Below are 17,566 nucleotides of genomic sequence, written 5' to 3'. Positions count from 1 at the left end.
AAAAGAGGCAAATCCATAGAAACAGAAAGCGGATTAGTGATTGCCAGGGGCCTAGGGTAAGGGAGGAATGGAGAATGGATGCTAATGGATCTAGAGTTTCTTTCTGGGGTGATAAAAATAGTTGAAAATTAGTAGTGGTGATTGCACAACTGTGAATATACCAAATACCACAGAACTTAAAAAATGAAGAAAAAAGAGGGAGGGTGGGATATAACAATGTGCTTTTCTGAACAAGCATCCCAGCTGGTCTTATTAGCACTTACCATGGTTAGAAAAGGACAGACAGCATTCAGTGGGATTAGGTGAACTGAGTAGGAGAGATTAAACATAGCCCCTGCCCCCATCCTACTTCACTTCTTCTGTAAATAATGCCGATCAGTTTGTGGCCAGCACTGCTGTTTACACTTGGATATCAAGAGAGCCCCAGGGAAACACCAGAGCAAGGCACACAGAGGTCTGAGAGATTTAATCTTCACAACCCTATGAAGTATTATCCCCATTTAACAGGTATGCAAACTGAAACTCAGAGACAAGGAAGCTAAGAGTAACTGGCCCGAGGCCAGCTGCTAGTGAGGGACACAGCTGAGATGTGAACATGGCTATCGGGGACCCAAGTGTCTGCTCAAAGCCACTACAATGAAGTGTCCCCAATTACCCCCAACTCACCAGCTCCAAAAACCATTGAAAGAGAAACACTGTATTTGAAAGTGTCACGGAAAGTACCAATGAGTAGTACTGCTAAAGGCATAGGGCCAGGACAGCACCCACAAGTGCCCTGTGGGTTTTCAATAGAAAGTCTGCTAAGATGAAAGGGGAAGGGATTTTAAAGTAGTTCAAGACATTCAGAAGCACATGGCTGTCCTCTCTTCCTCCCAAAAGCAAGCTCTTTATTGTTCAACCAATCAACAAGTATTCGATGAACCCTAGCACTGTACTAAGTACACTGTACTAAGCATGAATACAAAAGTAGAAGACACAGTCCCATCCAATTTAGGATGGAATCTAAATATTTCTCAGGAATCATGCCATAGTTAAACAAGCAAATCTGGACTTAGTTGCCAGTATTGCAATGAACATTCTTTAAAGTCAATATTTTTTTAAAAAGCATTGCACCCACATTTATCGTGGCTTGAAATTTCTTCCTAATAATATCAACTTCAGTGTTATCACTAAAGTTTACTTTCACTAAAATTCACCTTATATTCTCCTCTTCTGTAATTTCAATAGATTTTTTTAAAGGAATTTTAGAAGGTAAAGTAGTAGAAGCACTTAGGTACAAATTTGGCCAACAGCTGTCTGGGCAAACAGCTTGCGACCACTGAGAGAACCTAGCTCACCTAATTTTCATTATATTTTGACAACATAAAGCATGTTTCCAGGTAAGTGATGACTGTCACCAGAAAAGGGAGTCAGCACCTTGGAGAGCGGTCTAGACAAGACAGTTTTTTAATTTTATTTTTATTAGTTTCAGGTGCACAAAACAATGTAATAGACATTTATCATTTATATCCCTCACACTGTGTCAACCCCCCTCCCCCCATCCACTATCCCTCTGACATCGCACACAGCCATTCCTAACGCTGTACTCCGCTTCTTGTAACTATATACATATACATATACTATATACACATACATATACATATATATGTATATATAAACTCATAGTTGACATTCATTATTGTTCAGCTTCAGCTTTAGGTGTACAGTGCAGTGATCAGGCATCTACATCTTCCCTGAGGTGGTCTCCCTAATGAGACAAGTGTCCATCGGATACCCTACAAAATCTTTACAACATTATTGATTACATTCCCCAAATTAACTTTCATATTCCCATGGCAATCTTGTGGTTACCAATTGTGCTTTCTAATCCCCTCACATTCCCCCTTATCCCCAACCCCCCTCCCATCTAGCAACCCTCAGTTTTTCCATGTCTCTGAAACTGTTTCTGATTAGTTCATTCATTTATTCTTTTCTTTAGATTCCACATATAAGTGAGATCATACGGTATTTGTCTTTCTCTGTCTGACTTATTTCACTTAACATAATGTTCTCTAGGTCCATCCATGTTGTTGCAAATGGTAGGATTTCTTTCTTCTTTATGGTTGCATAATACTCCATTGTATAAATGTACCACAGTTTCTTAACCCAGTCACTTAAACCGATGGGCATTTCAGTTGTTTCCATGTCTTGGCTATTGTGTTTAGTGTTGCAATAAACATAGGAGTGCATAAATTTTTTTGAATTACAGTTTTGGATTTCTTCGGATACCTATGAGTGGAATTGCTGGATCATAAGGTAGTCCCATTTTCAGATTTTTGAGATACCTCCACACTGTTTTCCATAGTGGCTGCACCAATCTGCAATCCCACCAACAGTTCATAAGCGTTCCCTTTTCTCCACATCCTCACCAGCACTTGTTGTTTGTTGATTTATTGATGATAGCCATTTTGACTGGGGTGAGGTGGTATCTCATTGTGGTTTTTATTTGCATTTCTCTGATGGTTAGTGGGGTTGCGCATTTTTTCATATGTCTGTTTGCCATCTGTATGTCCTTTTTAGAAAAATGTCTCTTCATGTTCTCTGCCCATTTTTTAATTGGGTTCTTTGATTTTTTGGAGTTGAGTTTTTTAAATAAATTTTGGATATTAACTCCTTATCGGATATATCATTGGCAAATATCTTTTCCCATTCAGTAGGATCCCTTTTTGTTTTGATGGTTTCCTTTGCTGTGAAAAAACTTTTTAGTTTGATGTAATCCCATGTTTATTTTTTCTCTTACTTCCCTTGCCTGAGGGGATATATCAGTAAAAATCTTACTCCAGGTAATGTCTGTAAAGTTTCTTCCTATATTTTCTTCTAGGAATTTTATTGTTTCAGATCTTACATTTAAGTCTTTAAGCCATTTTGAATTTATTTTTGTATATGGTGTAAGGAGGTGGTCCAGCTTCATTTTATTGCATGTGTCTGTCCAGGTTTCCCAGCACCATTTATTGAATAGACTGTCTTTACCCCACCATAAATTCTTGCTTCCATTGTTGTAGATTAAATGACCATATAGGCATGGATTTATTTCTGGGCTCTCTATTCTGTTTCATTGATCTATGTGTATGTTTTTATGCCAGTACCATGCTGTTTTGATTACTGTAGCCTTGTAGTATAATTTGATGTCAGGTACTGTTATACCTCCCACTTTGTTCTTATTTCTCAAGATTGCCAAGGCTATCTGGGGTCTTTTATGGTTCCATATAAATTTTAGGATTATATGTTCTATTTCTGTGAAAAACGTCCTTGGTAGTTTAATAGGAATTGTGTTGACTATGTATATTCCCTTAGGCAGTATGGACATTTTAACTATGTTAATTCTTCCTATCCATGAACATGGTATGTGTTTCCATCTATTTATATCTTCTTTAATTTCTTTCTTCAGTGTCTTATAATTTTCTGAGTACAGTTCTTTTACTTCTTTGGTTAAATTTATTCTGAGGTATTTTATAGTCTTTGAAGCAATTGTAAATGAGATTGTTTTCTTAATTTTTCCTTCTGATATTTTATTTTTGGTATATACAAATGCAACTGATTTCTGAATATTAATTTTGTATCCTGCTACTTTACTAAATTCATCAGCTCTAATAGTTTCTTGATGGAGTCTGTAGGGTTCTCTATATATAGTATCATGTCATCTGCATATGACAATTTTACTTCCTCCTTTCCAATTTGGATGGATTTCTTTTTCTCAGACAAGACAGTTTTCACAGCAAAATTCAGCACCAGCTCGGGGGTAATATCAGGAGTTGCCCAGAATTCTGTCCCCCAAATGAACCGCTTGATTCTCTCACAAATTCTCAGAACTCACAGGTGTAGTTCTGGTAACAGAAACTAACCAAAACCAGAAGTCATACTAAGATACCGTACATAGTGACGATTCCATCCCGGGAGTAAAACCTCCTGCTTTGAGCATAGAACATTCAGCACAGAGCAAACAAAGTGGGAGTAGCAGTCTCAGGAGCCTGAAACCTGAGGCGGTGACACAAGGACTCAAACATGACTGTCACCTTGCTTCCTTTACCCAGACTCTTCGCTTGACTGTGTGGCCCCAATAAAGAGCCTTCACCTCATTCTGGGTTGCTACCCCACATGATCTCCATTTGGCAAATAAGAGGCAAATGACAGAAGGAGCTAGCATAAGGAGAGGACTGGATAATTTCATACTGTTATTGGAATCTGGGTATTCTAGTGAAAAAGATCACTGATTCCTTGAAATAAAGCACATAAACCAGGAAGTCGAGGCTGGAATATAACTTAAGGGAAAAGTTCAAATGCGAATTTCAAACCAATGGTAAGCAAATGCCTTTTCTCTCTTGAGGACCGTTTGCTTTAAAGCACTGAAAAGTGAGCTGCTAGCTCTGGCAGTGATGGGAAAGAAGGACAGTTCCTTCCTTTTTATAGATACCAGCTATGCAGAGACAACAGAGCCAGGGCTGCACAACTGAACTCGGTCCTCGCACCCACTCTCCTCCTCCTTTGCCCCATGAAGACCACTCTGGCTAGTGCACAGGTAAGCCCTTAGGATTCCTCCATCAACTGTAGAAATGATCATCAAAGCTACTGAAATGAAAGGCAGCATTTAAAACATAACACTGTTTTTTCTTAAAATGTTGACTGCTTTTCTTAGAGCATTATGCATGCACGATGTGAGAAAGCTGCCCCCACTCCCAGCCACACATCCACGCTTGGCTCCTCACACACACACCCATGCACAAAGAAGAGGCCAACTGATTTTGCCATGATGCTCAGGGAATGGATTGCTCCCAATCACTTCCGGTTTTTGAGCTGGTTGGAGAGCCAGTCCAGGCCTTCTTAAAGCCCATCTTCATGGGGCACAAGTAGCCTGAATGCACCAGTTTTTCTGGCGAAGGGAATGTAAGCCAAACTTGTCTGTTACCTCTGCTGTGTTCATAGCACTGGGGAGATCCTTGAAAGAGAATATTCAAAAGTCAGTTTACAATGTTGTATTCATATAATGAAATATTACACTCTTCCCCCAAAACCTGTCCCAACCCACAGTCGTATCTCAGCTGATGGCAACCCTAGTCTTCCAGTGGCTCAGGCCCCAAACCTTGAACTCATCCATTTTTTCCTCTCTCTCTCTCAACTCTCACAACCCCACGTTAGGAAATCCTACTGGCTCTGCCATCAAAACACATTCAGAATCTGACCACTTCTCACCACCTCCACAGCCACCCCCGATCTCATCACCATCTTTTCTCACTTGGATTACTGACGTAACCTCCCAATTGGTCTCCTGCTCCTGCTTCAGCTCCCCTAAAGTGTATCCTCCACCCAGCGATCAGTGAAAATCAGATCAAGTCATTCTTCCGTCACAATCCTGCAACAGCTCCCGCTGTCTTGGGGTCAGGGTCATTATGATGGTCTGCAAGGCCTGCATGACCTCTGCCACATGACCTCTCCAAACTCATCTCCTTAATCTTTTTAAATACAGCACTTAGCACATGTGACTATACATTTACTTATTTAGCACGTTTTTTATTACCCATCGCCTCTAACTAGAATGTAAGTGTTAGAGGGCAGAATCTCTATCATGTTCTCTGATGTATCCCCAGTGCCTAGAATTGCGCCTGGCACATAGTAAGCTCAAACTAAATTTGAGTTAGTTGGCATTCAAGAATAAGGCAGATCTGATGAACTGACATGGAAGAACGTCAGAGATATGCTAAGGGGAAAAGCAGGTTGCAAAACAGAATGTAGGCTATGCTCTTCAGAACTTAAATATGAATGCAACCATGTAACTGCTTATATAGGCAGAGAAAGTTATATCTCTAGAAAGAGAGGTAAGAAACTTAGCAATGTTTTACTCTGAGGAATGGGACTAAAATATTTCACTTCACTTGATATTCTGAACTATTTGCATATCTATACCATGAACATGCTCTGTTTTTATAATTAAAAAAAATAATTTGTTATTTTCTTTTTTGAAAATCCAACAAACAGTAGGGTAACGCTTGAGTGTATGTCGGTCAGAATATCCTGGGAATGTTATATGGTCAGGGCCAGAGCCCACACAGTCCAACGGGAGGGATTCAAAGAGTGATAGGAAGGCAAAGGAATCACACACCATGTCCTAAGAAAAACAATTGCTATTACTGGGGACATTCTACCTAGAGAAGACTCATTGCGGGGACTGACAGCTGTCTTCAAATATCTAAAGGGCTCTGACATAAAGAGGTATAACTAGTTTTATGTAGCTCTATAAGCAGATTGGAGGTCAGTGGGCAAAACGTACAGGAAGTCAACGTGATAACGAGTCAACAGAAGTGAAGGTACAATAAGCTGCCTCAGGACGGCCTCCTGTGAGTGGAGGTATTCGCGCTCAGCTTAAGCCGCCACTTGTAGGGACATGGCATTAGGGGCGCTGCTGCTAAGGAAAGGGCAGTGAGATGACATGAGGTTCCCTCTTTGAAATTTCACCACTATGTCTGAGAGGGAAAACCAATCTGGCCCTCCGTCCTTTCCCTCCATGATCCCCGGCCCACTCAGCCACTGCCTCCCACTCGGGCGGACGGGAGCTCTCACAGCTTCTGAATGTTTGGGGCCTGCATGTGAGTCAAAGCATGCATGTTATGGCACAGATGTTTTTTCAAAACATTTAAAACATCCAAAACACCCCTCAAATATTAAAACGCTACCAGCAGCTCTGGACTCTGATCATCACTAAGTAAACCAGGTTATCCAGAAATTTGAAGAGATCTTTAGATCATTAGTCTCCAGTGCAAAACGGACAGGGTGGAAGCTGGCATATCATCCCTTTGCCATTCTTAATAAAAATAAAGATTTATAAATATTTAGGTCCTACTTTATACTCTGCTTTGTATGTATCCTTACATCAGAAACAAAAGAACCTAGCATCAGACTGACTACACTTTTGAACTAAAAGAACCTAGAAAAGGTAAATGTACACATGAATAGTATACTGTAATTTGTGGGGGGTTTTTAATTAAAGTTTATTGGGGTGACAACTGTTAGCAAAGTTACATAGATTTCAGGTGTACAATTCTGTATTACATCATCTATATATCACATTGCGTGTTCACCACCCAGAGTCAGTTCTCTTGCAATTCATTTTTTAAAGGGGGAGGGATATATATCTATAGCTGCTTGTATTGCATAAAATATCTTTGGGCGGATATACAAGAAGTGAAAGTTGTTGTCTACAGGAGGGGGACTGGGCCGATAGGAGACTGGAATGAGCCAGTGCCTTTTCATTATATAGTTTTATTTCTTTTTTAATTTTGAACCATATAAATATATTGCTATTTAACAAATTAAAATAACCTACAATCAAAGAGAAAACTCTTTCCATGTGAGAACTAATGGACCATTTTATGCATTCTCTACAATGTCATCAACTAAGGAGTCACACAAACAGTTCAAATTCCAGTCTATCCAAGTGAAACCTACACACAGTTAAGTGTCTTAATAGAGAGCTAAACGCTTTCACTAAGTCTGTCATATTCAATATACTGATGAAAAAGAAAATTTTTATTAAAAAAGACAGCCTGACCTTTGAGAAGTTGGCAGAAAAAATAGGGACAGCATCCAAGACTACTTGTGGCTGAGACACCTGGACCCACCACAGATAGCAAGTCCATTCTTCAAATAGGCCCCATTTGCTAATTTCATGATGAGTCTAAATGACCTGCCCTAGGGTCCTAGAATATAGCCAGTTTCCCTCTATCAAAGGAATAGTTACTGAAATTCAGTAAAATCAGACTTGTTATAAATAGAAGATTGAGAACAAAAAGGTATTTCTACTTGGTGATTTAATGTGCCAAGTAAGCATAGGATAGGCAAAAGGAATCCTGCCAGGGAATGAAGTAAAACCTCTGACAATTTGGGACCTGTGAAGGTTAATTTCATGTGTCAACTTGGCTGGGCCACTGGGTGCCCACATATTTGGTTAAACATTACTCTGGGTGTGTCCCTGAGGGTGTTTCTGGGTGACATTCACATTTGAATCAGCACACTGAGTAAAGCAGATTGCCTTCCCCAAGATGGGGGGCCTCATCCAATCCACAGGAGGCCTGAATAGAACACAGAAGAGGAAGAAGAGAGAACTCACTCTCTCTGCCTGTCTTGTAGCTGGGACATTGGTCTTCTCCTGCTTTGGATTGGAACGTACAATCCTGAGTACCCAGCTTGCCAACTGCAGACCCTGGGACTACTCAGCCTCCGTAAACATGTGACCCAATTTCTTATAATAAATCTCTTCATATATTTAAATCCATCCACCCTATTGGTTTTGTTTCTCTGGAGAACACAGACAAATACAGGCTTCCATCTGAGTGTCTGCTACCTTCTAGCCATAAAACTAAGCATTTTACAAAATTAATCTCATTTAAGCCAAGTGATCCAGCATAATGGGTATTACCTCCATCTTACAGTTAAGGAAATTGAGACAGAAAAAGATGACTTAACTTTTCCAAGGTTTCATAGCAGAGCTGTGGTTCAAACCCATGTTTTCTAGTTTTTATACAGGAGGAATTAGAATGGTTTGGCCAATATGGCAAGTGCCAATCCAAGATAAATGGCTCCTCTGAGCTCAAAAAGAATATTGTCTGCAATGGATTAAACACAGCAATATAAACACCTAAGAGTCCTCATGAAAGTCGCTAGGGCATTAAGTCATTTCACTGAAAATCAATAAAGGGAAAGAATTAAGCATTTTCCCTGCATTTCTTGTACAAACTAGATTTCAGAGAAACCAAATTATTTAATACGGGAATTCGCTGTTTATAAGAATTTTAGCTAATAAACGCAGAAGGGATGACAAGATCTATAAAAACCACCATTTTGTAATTCCTAATGAAATAATGGATCTAGGTAATAGTCTTCAATGGATGCTAAAACCATTGGGTGAAAGGTTAATGGGGAGCTTCATTTTGGGGGAATTAGGTTGAGACCATCTGAACCCACTTATCACTAAAAGTGTGACAACCACACTTCTGTGTTAAGATGTGATACCTAAGTGGAAGTACATAGCACCACTTATAAAGTATTCTTGCCCCCAAAATGAACCAGAATCTAATTAAGCCCTAAAATAAACTACCGTTTTATAGGATATCCATAGAGAGGCAAACAAGTTAAATGAAACCACGATAATTAGCCAAATCAAGAATGTGGGATAAACACCTAACAACAAAAAAAAGGCACAGAAAAAAGGGAGGAAGGAGTGTTGTAGAATAAGAGACTAAAGAGACATAACAGTGGAATGCAAAGTGTGAACTTTGATCCTAATGCAAACAAATCAAATGTAGAAAGGACATATTTGATACAATTGGAAAAATTTAAACAAGAACTGGTTACTAAATATTCAAGAATTATTGTTAATTTTGGAGGCATGATATGGCACGGAGATTATGTTTAAAAAAAACAGAAAAGGCCTTATCAGTTAGAAATAAACACTGAAGAATGTATAAGTAAAAGGCTTCATGTCTGGGATTTGCTATAATATACTCTGGGCAAAACATCAATTGATAACTGTTGAAGTTGGGTGATCGGTATATGGGGGCTCGTTATGTAGCCTTTCTTTCTTTGTATTTGTTTTAAATTTTCCACTAAGTAAAAAAAAAAAAAAAAACAATGAGCGCACTATTTTGAGGAAAGACATTCTAAAATCTATAAGCTGAGAAAATAACTAGAGCTAAGTGCTAAAGGTAATAGCTAAAATAATGATATAACATACAAAGCGACAGCTGACTTGGGTATTTGGTCTGAAAAGACTGAAAATATGTCTGTACTATGAAACGCATGCAATGAAAACACCATCAGTAGCAGAAACTTCAAAATTAAATGACTCCAAATAAATTCTAAAGAGTAATTTGTAGATGCCATATGGTTATGATTCTACATGAGAATCAGGGTGTAAAAACAATGTGACTAGTTTATGAATATCTTGACAGGCAATATTCTGTAAGGTATCATTTATCCAAAATATAACCAATGAAAGAAACTCAAATAGATTGATTGAACGGGGTGGGGGGGGAGGGACACATTAAAACCTTTATCTTGAAGAAACCAATGATAAAAAATCCAGTAATGACCTGGGGTACTCATGCCTACTCAGGTACCTGCACAATAGTGGGGCAGCAGGGAGGGCTGTGACCACACAAGACGCTGGGATTTGGGATTTGGGGTTTCAGCCATCTTTGTTCATCTCTTTCTCTCCAGAGGCATGATTTTTAGATATTCTCAACAGGTTTAAAAGAGTTTACTGAATTCAAATTCTTCAAAAACTCATACTTCATCTAAGGTACATATAACTCTCAAACAAAACATGAAATTCATCATAATAACCATTTTCTAACCATTTCTTTTTTAAGAGGAGTTTCTTACGTAGGCCATTAAAGCCTAAGGACTTTTTCTAGGAACGCAGGGACCATTTCTCAAAAAGAAACCTCTCCAGTGAGTGTAGTGGGCCATCAAAAGAGAAGGAATGACTGATAGTCCAAATAAAACAGAGAACCACAAGGTTTTGCTTCAAGCATCCATCTTTAGACACATTTAATATAAACGGCTCCAAAGCTATAGACTAGATAACCCTTACCTTAGTGTCCTTGAAGTAATGTCTCCAATAAAATCACAAAGTAAGTGATTTTGCAATGGCTACTGACATCCCAGATTGTGAAGCTGATTATTTTTATATTCCACCATCTCCACACTGGAATCTAAATTGAAAAGATGGAGAATTTCTAATGAAGACTTCTGCTGATTGAACAATCCAAATCAAAATAATTTCAACCAACATTTGGACAGCTTTAACATTTGGACTTTAAATTTAGAAAGTAGCTTGCTAGTCAAAGATTTGTAACTTAAAAAGCAATGTGTAAGCTTGCTCTCCCATTTATCATGACAGGTGTCTCAAACCTCTACTCTCTCCAACCTCCAACCTTGCACCTCTCTCTTCCTCTCAGTAAAAGACCTTACAGTGCAATTCAGAACAAACAGAAGCCATTAATGGGACTGACTTTCACTTCACACGACACAATGTAGAAACCTTCCTACGTCTTCACCCATGCTTTTCTCCCTCCCTTTTGGAACAATAGAAGGGGCAGCTATCTGATGCCAGTTCCATCCACCTATATGCCGGATGCAATCTACCCACGTTGTCTGGAATCTCCCTACTGTTATTCTCTCCCCGCTTCCAAATATCTCCAACCTGTTCTCCTTAGCATGCGTAGTGAAGTCTTTGACATCTCTCAAAACAAAAACAAAAACAAAAACACCTTTCCTTAATCTCCCACCTTCACCGGCTACCACCCTCTGTTTTCCCTTCCAAAGTCAAACTTTTCTAAGAAGTTTAGCTGCAGTCACTGCACCTGCTTTGTCACCTCGCTCATTAACACTTTAGTTCTGCTTCACCGTGTTCCGTATCTGGTCTCACCAAGGTCAGCAGCGATCACCGTATCAATGAATCCACAAACGTTTTCCAGTTCGGATAAATTTGACTATATCTGACACTACTGCTCACTCCCATCTTGCAACTCTTCCCTGGCTTCCCACTTTCCTTCAATTTCTATGGCTGCGCCTTCTCAGTCTCCTTAGTGAGCTCAGCCACATTCAGTTGACCCTTACACGATGGAGTTCCCATGACTACATCCTGCCGCATCCATTCTCCTCTTTCCACACCCCGCTAGGTAATCTCAGTCACTCCTGGGGTTTCATGACCATCACTGTGCTAACAACTCTCAGATTTACATGACCCCAACCCAAATCTCTCTTCTGAGCTTCAGGCTCATAATCCAACCTCCTACCCAACATCTTTGGTTAGATGCCTCAAAGGCTCCAATAAAGCGCATGTCAAAAAAAAACACAAAAAACTTAGGACTTCCACCCGCTCAGCCTGCCAGCCCCTCAGTGACTTCATTCCACAAGCTGGGGACCTAGGAGGCATCCCTGACATGCCCAAATCTCTCACTACCAAAATCTCAATACCAAATTGTATCAGTTCAACCTTCTAAATATCTAAGTTACCGCAATCCAAGAGACCATCCATTCTGGTGTCAATTACTGAAAAGCCAAACTGATCTCCCCGTAGCCACTCTCCCTCTCTCAATCATTCACCATTTTCTAATCAAAGCTCTCAAAAACACATAATGTGGTCATATTGCTTCTTCACACGTGTTTTATTGAAATATTTAAAATGTAATAAAAATAAATCTCTCCTTGGCTTCCCACACCCATATCCCCAACGTGGCTGTCAAGACCCACCATCACCTGGGCCTGCTCAGTTTCAAATCTCACTTCTAGTCATACCTTGTATTAACCTGACAGCAAGGACAAAGAACATGTCTATCATTATAGAAAGTTCTATTGGCCAGCACCAGCCTATTCAAATATAACAAAATCTTTACCTTACTCATAAAACAAAATAAACTTCAAATGGATGAAATAATGTTCTTATAAATAAAATGAAAATAACCCATAAAATTAGCAGGAGAAAATATTGGTAAATATTTTTTATGATCCTGAAGTGGAGAAGACATTTCTAAAATTGATACTGAAACCAAAAGAAGAAAAACAAAATGGTGAATTTGGCTACCTGATCATTTTAAACCTCTGTGTGGCAAAATGCAGAAAAAACAAAGTTGGAAGGCTGGAAAACAACTGACACATGACAAGAGTTGTTCCTGACCCATGATGTCGTTCTTTAAATCATTAAGAGACAGATAAACATCCCAACAGAAAAACAGCTGAGCAATATTAAAAATAAGTCACAGAAGAACAAATACAAATTGCCAATGGATGTTTGAATATATTCACTCATAATAAAAGAAATTCCAATAGAAGCCCAGTGTTCTTCACCTATCACACTGGCAAATTCCTCAGAGAAATGAACACTTTTTATAGTTGGTGACACAACCTTTTTGGAGAGCAGTTTGGCAATGTGTGTCCACATTTAAAATGTCCATGAGTTTTAACATGGCAAGTGCCCCTCCAGGGATAACTGCAAGGAGATAGAATACATGTTTGCAAAAATGTTAAAGATGCATCATTTACAAAAACAAACCGTTGCAAATAACCTAATCATCCAACAATGGAAATTTGTTAAAAATATAGCTATATAATGGAATACTACCCAATTATTAAAATTTGATGTTGATCTGTATCAGATTATTTAAGCCCCCAAATTTAGTGCCTTAGAACAGTGATTCCCTCCCCAACAAACAGTTCTGTGGGTTGCCTGGGCTTCCTCTTGTGGCTGCATTCAGCTACTGAGTCACTTGGCAACTGGGCTGGGACTCTCTCTTTTCAGATGGTCTTTTTATCCTCAGAGAGCATTGAGCATCCTCTGAAGGTGGTGGCAGTGTGCCAAGAGGACAAGCCCCAAGGCACAAGCACTTATCAAATCTTTGAATGACATTTACTGATGTCCTCTTGGCAAAGCAAGTCAAGGTGGCCAAGCTCTGCATCACTGTGGAAGGGGACTGCACAAGGGTGTGGATACTGAGGGACTCGATTCCTTGGTATTCAATTCGTTCACCAGTTATGTACTGAGCATCTACTATGTGCCAGGCATTTGCCAGGCACTGGGGAAAGTGGTGAATAAGACATACATGATTCTTGCTCTTAGTGTTGGGAGGAAGGGACACAGTGAGCAAGCAATGACAAATGTGCTGAGAGTTACTTTACAGTTCTGGTTGCTATGGAAACTTATAACAAGGGGAAAACCAGTCCAAGGGGTCAGGAAAGGTGACCCTGAGCAATAATGTTTTAAACTGAGACCAAAAGAATGAGCTGGCATTAGCTAACGGGGGAGGGAGCTAAGGAAGAAGGCAGGAAAGCATTCCACAGAGAGGAAATGACATAAACAGAGGTCCAAACATTTTGTTTAATGCAAAGTAAATAGGAAAACAGTGTGTGTATGATTTTACAAAGATATTCACCAAAATCTTAATAGTGGAGTAGTTTTTTAAAACTTGTCTATATTATTCTATACATATGAAATTATAGGCACATAAATTATTTTTATAATTGGAGAAAATTTATCAATTATGCTATTTTTATTTGAATTAGTAACATTTTTTAAATTGTGGGTATGAACATTTTCTCCATCTGGTTTCCTCCGTCTTCAAATGTTGCAATCTCTGAAGCTCCTGCCCAAATTGGAAGTTGATCATTCGGTTCTTGTGCCTACTCCAACATTCAGAACACTGACATTCACATGCCATCCTGTGGAGCCTATTCTCACTCTGGAGTTTGGACACAGAAGCAGTTCTTAAGGCAAAAATTAAGTCCTGTCAGAATTGCGTTTGCAAAACCCTTAAACAGCCCACAAAACACAGTGCAGGTTCCCAGGAAGAATTACATGCCAGATTGTTCTATAGCATTGGAACAAATCAGATTCTTCAGTTGGACACCAGTTCAAGTAGTTGGCTTGAGCCAGAGTGAAGGGGGTGAAAGTCTGCATCTTTAAAGACTAGGCGCATACTCAGTGTGGAGAGATGTTTCCACTTATAAAGGCAAGATGGAATGAAAACTGACTCCATCTGAGGCTCAGGCTGGGACACATGCTGAGAAACGGAGGGTATAACTGCCCTCACTGTTTTAATCATTATTATCTTTTTCTTTTTTGCCAAGCAGATAGGGTTAAATTTGCTTAGCCTACATGTGTTCATATGACTCCCCTGTAAACCTAGGAATGTGCTACAGATATCAGGGAGCAATTAGGAAAGTAAATACTACATGGTTTTTGTCCTCAAAAAGTTTATGCTGTTGGGACGAACAAGATTTTTAAAAAGAAATATACAATAATATAAGCAGCATGTAAAAGTAGAACATGCTAAATTGTAAATTGGTCTTGTCACAGGTCGTTAACATGCCTATTGTAGGGACAGCAGTCACAAAATCTCTCAGCTTCAATTTATACAAGACGGTGGTTTTTCCTACTCCACCCAAACCCACCATAAGAATCTGCATCTCTTCTTTCCCAAACAGATATTAAACAGTTTTTCAAAAACATTCCACTGTCATTGAATTCTGTTAGCTTTATGACAAGAAAGGCAAGTCAAATAATTGTTCTTTGCAGAGATATACAAACTACACAAAATACAGGTCTCTTACTAGAGGTGGCATCGAGTAAAATTTAAACAATTTTAAGTACAGTTTGCCAATAAGTAGTAGTGTCTTGTTTTCAAAAGGAAACTCAACTAAGCCTTTAGAAAACTCTCTTTTTCCACTGCAGTTTCCAAGTAGGATATGTGGAAGCACAGTCTCAGTGCGACCACTATGGTGGCAGGCTTCAGTCACCTTAAGTATGGAAACAATGCCCCAATAAATTCATCTAAATACTCCTCCCCCCCCACCCCCCTCCCCCAACTCCAGTTCAAGCCATTGTTTCTCAGTCTAGTTGTGTAGGACACAGCTCCCTGGCCCATGCTCCTATTTTTGAGCCTTGCGCTCAGGCTCACGATGGCTGCCGGCGACCTCGTCGTTGGGAGCACAGAGCTCCAACCACCTGAGCCACCGGGCTGGCCCCATCTAAACTCTCTTGAAACGAAACTTATGAAGCAGAGAACCAGTTTATTTTACATATGTGAAGCAAAGTTCTTAAAGTAGGTTAAATAGCAATATCTCTTAGAAATTTAGTAGTTTCCCTTGGCTAGCAGACAATATCAATACTCAGAAAACAAACTAAGAATTTTCAGAGGTGAGGAAATACAGCATTGGGAAACTGCACTACAATCAGATAAATTAACTAGGCAAAAGTTGAGGCCATACCATAGTATCCAGGGTTGACCATCGCCTTACTCTCAACCAATTTTTTGAAACTTTCTATTGAAATATAATTTACACACGGATATAAAAACATGTCACACATGATAACTGTACAGTTTAATGAAATGTCATGAACCAAATCAAAAAGAGGATTACGAGTGATCCAGATCTCCTTGTACCCCTTCCCAATCATTACCCCTCAAAAGGTAATCACTATATTAACTGACTTCCAACAGCATAAATGTTCAGTATTTTATTTTTCATAGAGTGCAGGATAGATTCTATAAAGGAAGGCAATATTAAAGACAGACTAGCTTTGCAGAAATTTACAGTCTTTTTAACACATCAGCCTACTTGTAGTGTGAGCTTGATATTCTAATTAAAGACTTAAAAGCTAGTATTGTGTCTTCGCCTCTAACTAAGCTCCTGGAAGTCTACAAAGATTCTTCAAAAAGAACAAAATCACACATCCTTGTTCCAAATACTACAATTTCCCTTTTAAACTGCTAACCAAAGCAAAGCTTGCTCCTGGGCAGAGCAGAGGGAAGATACAACAGGGACAGCCAATCTATTCATCCTGCTGCTAGTGACCTCAGAGGGGAAGTCACCAAATTCCAGAGGCCCTACCTCTGAGAATCAAGATTCCTACAGTAGCTTAACATCCTGAATGATGTCCAAGCACACACCATGCCATTCTACGACCAGATAAAAGGAACACATTTATCCTGTGCATAAATGAGCTATAAGGGAACTGCTGCAACCAAGCAATGAGGCATGCTTTAACCCTTCAGAAAAGGTCTATAGAGAGTATATGAAAGTCCAGGACCTCATAGCACTCAAAATCTTGTTGGGCGACAACACTATAGAGATTTCGTGTCTCGCAGATAAGAATAAACTGTAAGGAACATGCTGTGAGAAGGTACTTCCCACTTAGCTGCCCTGTGAGGCAAATACTCCTGCTCGATTACCCCTCCTAAACACACATAATACACCTCCGAGGTTCTCCCTCCTGCTTTCCCTTTTCCGCCTTTTCCTACTCATATGCCAGAGGCACCCAAACCCCGCCACACCGAAGGAGCCTCTCCGGAGGAAGACGCCGCCGACCGCGGCGCCTCTTTGGCACGTTCAGTCTCCCCTGCCACAAGCACTAATTGTCTAACAGGGAGAATCAGAGGCAAGACCTGCAGGGTACGCAGAGCGGGTGGGCGAGGTGCGCGCCGGGTCCCGGGGAAAGCCTCCGAAAGCCTTTCCCGCCCGGCTAGCAGGCTGCTCCCTCAACCTGACAGCCCTTGGGAAAGCGGAGGGCGCTTGGATCCCCAGAGCCTCTGCCCTACACAGGGAGAAGGGAAAGGGAGCCGAACCCCTCTCCACAGGCCACCCGCTGCTCTCTAGTTCCCTGCCAGCGGACGGTGCGGAAATCCAGCGAGACCTTAAGTACTGCTGTCCCTTAGCCCCAGCCCGCGACTCAACTTCGCCACTCCTACGTCTCAGTGCTATCCTCACCGCAGGCTGTAGCAGTTCCGCTGCACTCTGCAAGATGGTTGGTGACTGGAGCGGGGGCGGGAACAGCAACCAACCAATCACCCGCCCTCTTGGAGCTTTCGTACCAATGAGCTCGAAATTTCGTGAATGACGACATTCACGAAATGAGCCTGGCGGGAGGAGGCCCGCCCCTCAATACCTAAACTACTGCAGGAAGCTCTGGAAATGCCGGATTCACCTTCCAATGACAGCTCATCAAGTCCCGGCGAAACCTGCCCACGTGCCCTGCCCC

The 17,566-nt window shown here is 40.4% G+C and overlaps 1 long non-coding RNA gene across 2 annotated transcripts; it reads right to left on the bottom strand.

The window, feature by feature from the left end:
* Window positions 1-3,546: 3,546 nt before the first annotated feature.
* LOC109448063 (uncharacterized) lies at window positions 3,547-17,548 on the bottom strand. Of its 2 annotated transcripts, XR_002137460.2 has the most exons (4): window positions 17,222-17,548; window positions 12,880-13,021; window positions 10,622-10,742; window positions 3,547-4,972 (listed from the first exon to the last, which is right to left on the bottom strand). It is a non-coding gene; the product is annotated as an uncharacterized LOC109448063 (long non-coding RNA). The 2 variants fall into 2 exon arrangements; XR_012492144.1 differs by lacking the exon at window positions 12,880-13,021 and having other exon boundaries at window positions 17,296-17,548.
* Window positions 17,549-17,566: the final 18 nt, after the last annotated feature.

This window comes from Rhinolophus sinicus, linkage group LG15 (genome assembly GCF_036562045.2).
Source record: "Rhinolophus sinicus isolate RSC01 linkage group LG15, ASM3656204v1, whole genome shotgun sequence".
NCBI classification, from domain to species: Eukaryota; Metazoa; Chordata; class Mammalia; order Chiroptera; family Rhinolophidae; genus Rhinolophus; species Rhinolophus sinicus.
This window is presented reverse-complemented; position numbering and strand designations above follow the sequence as displayed.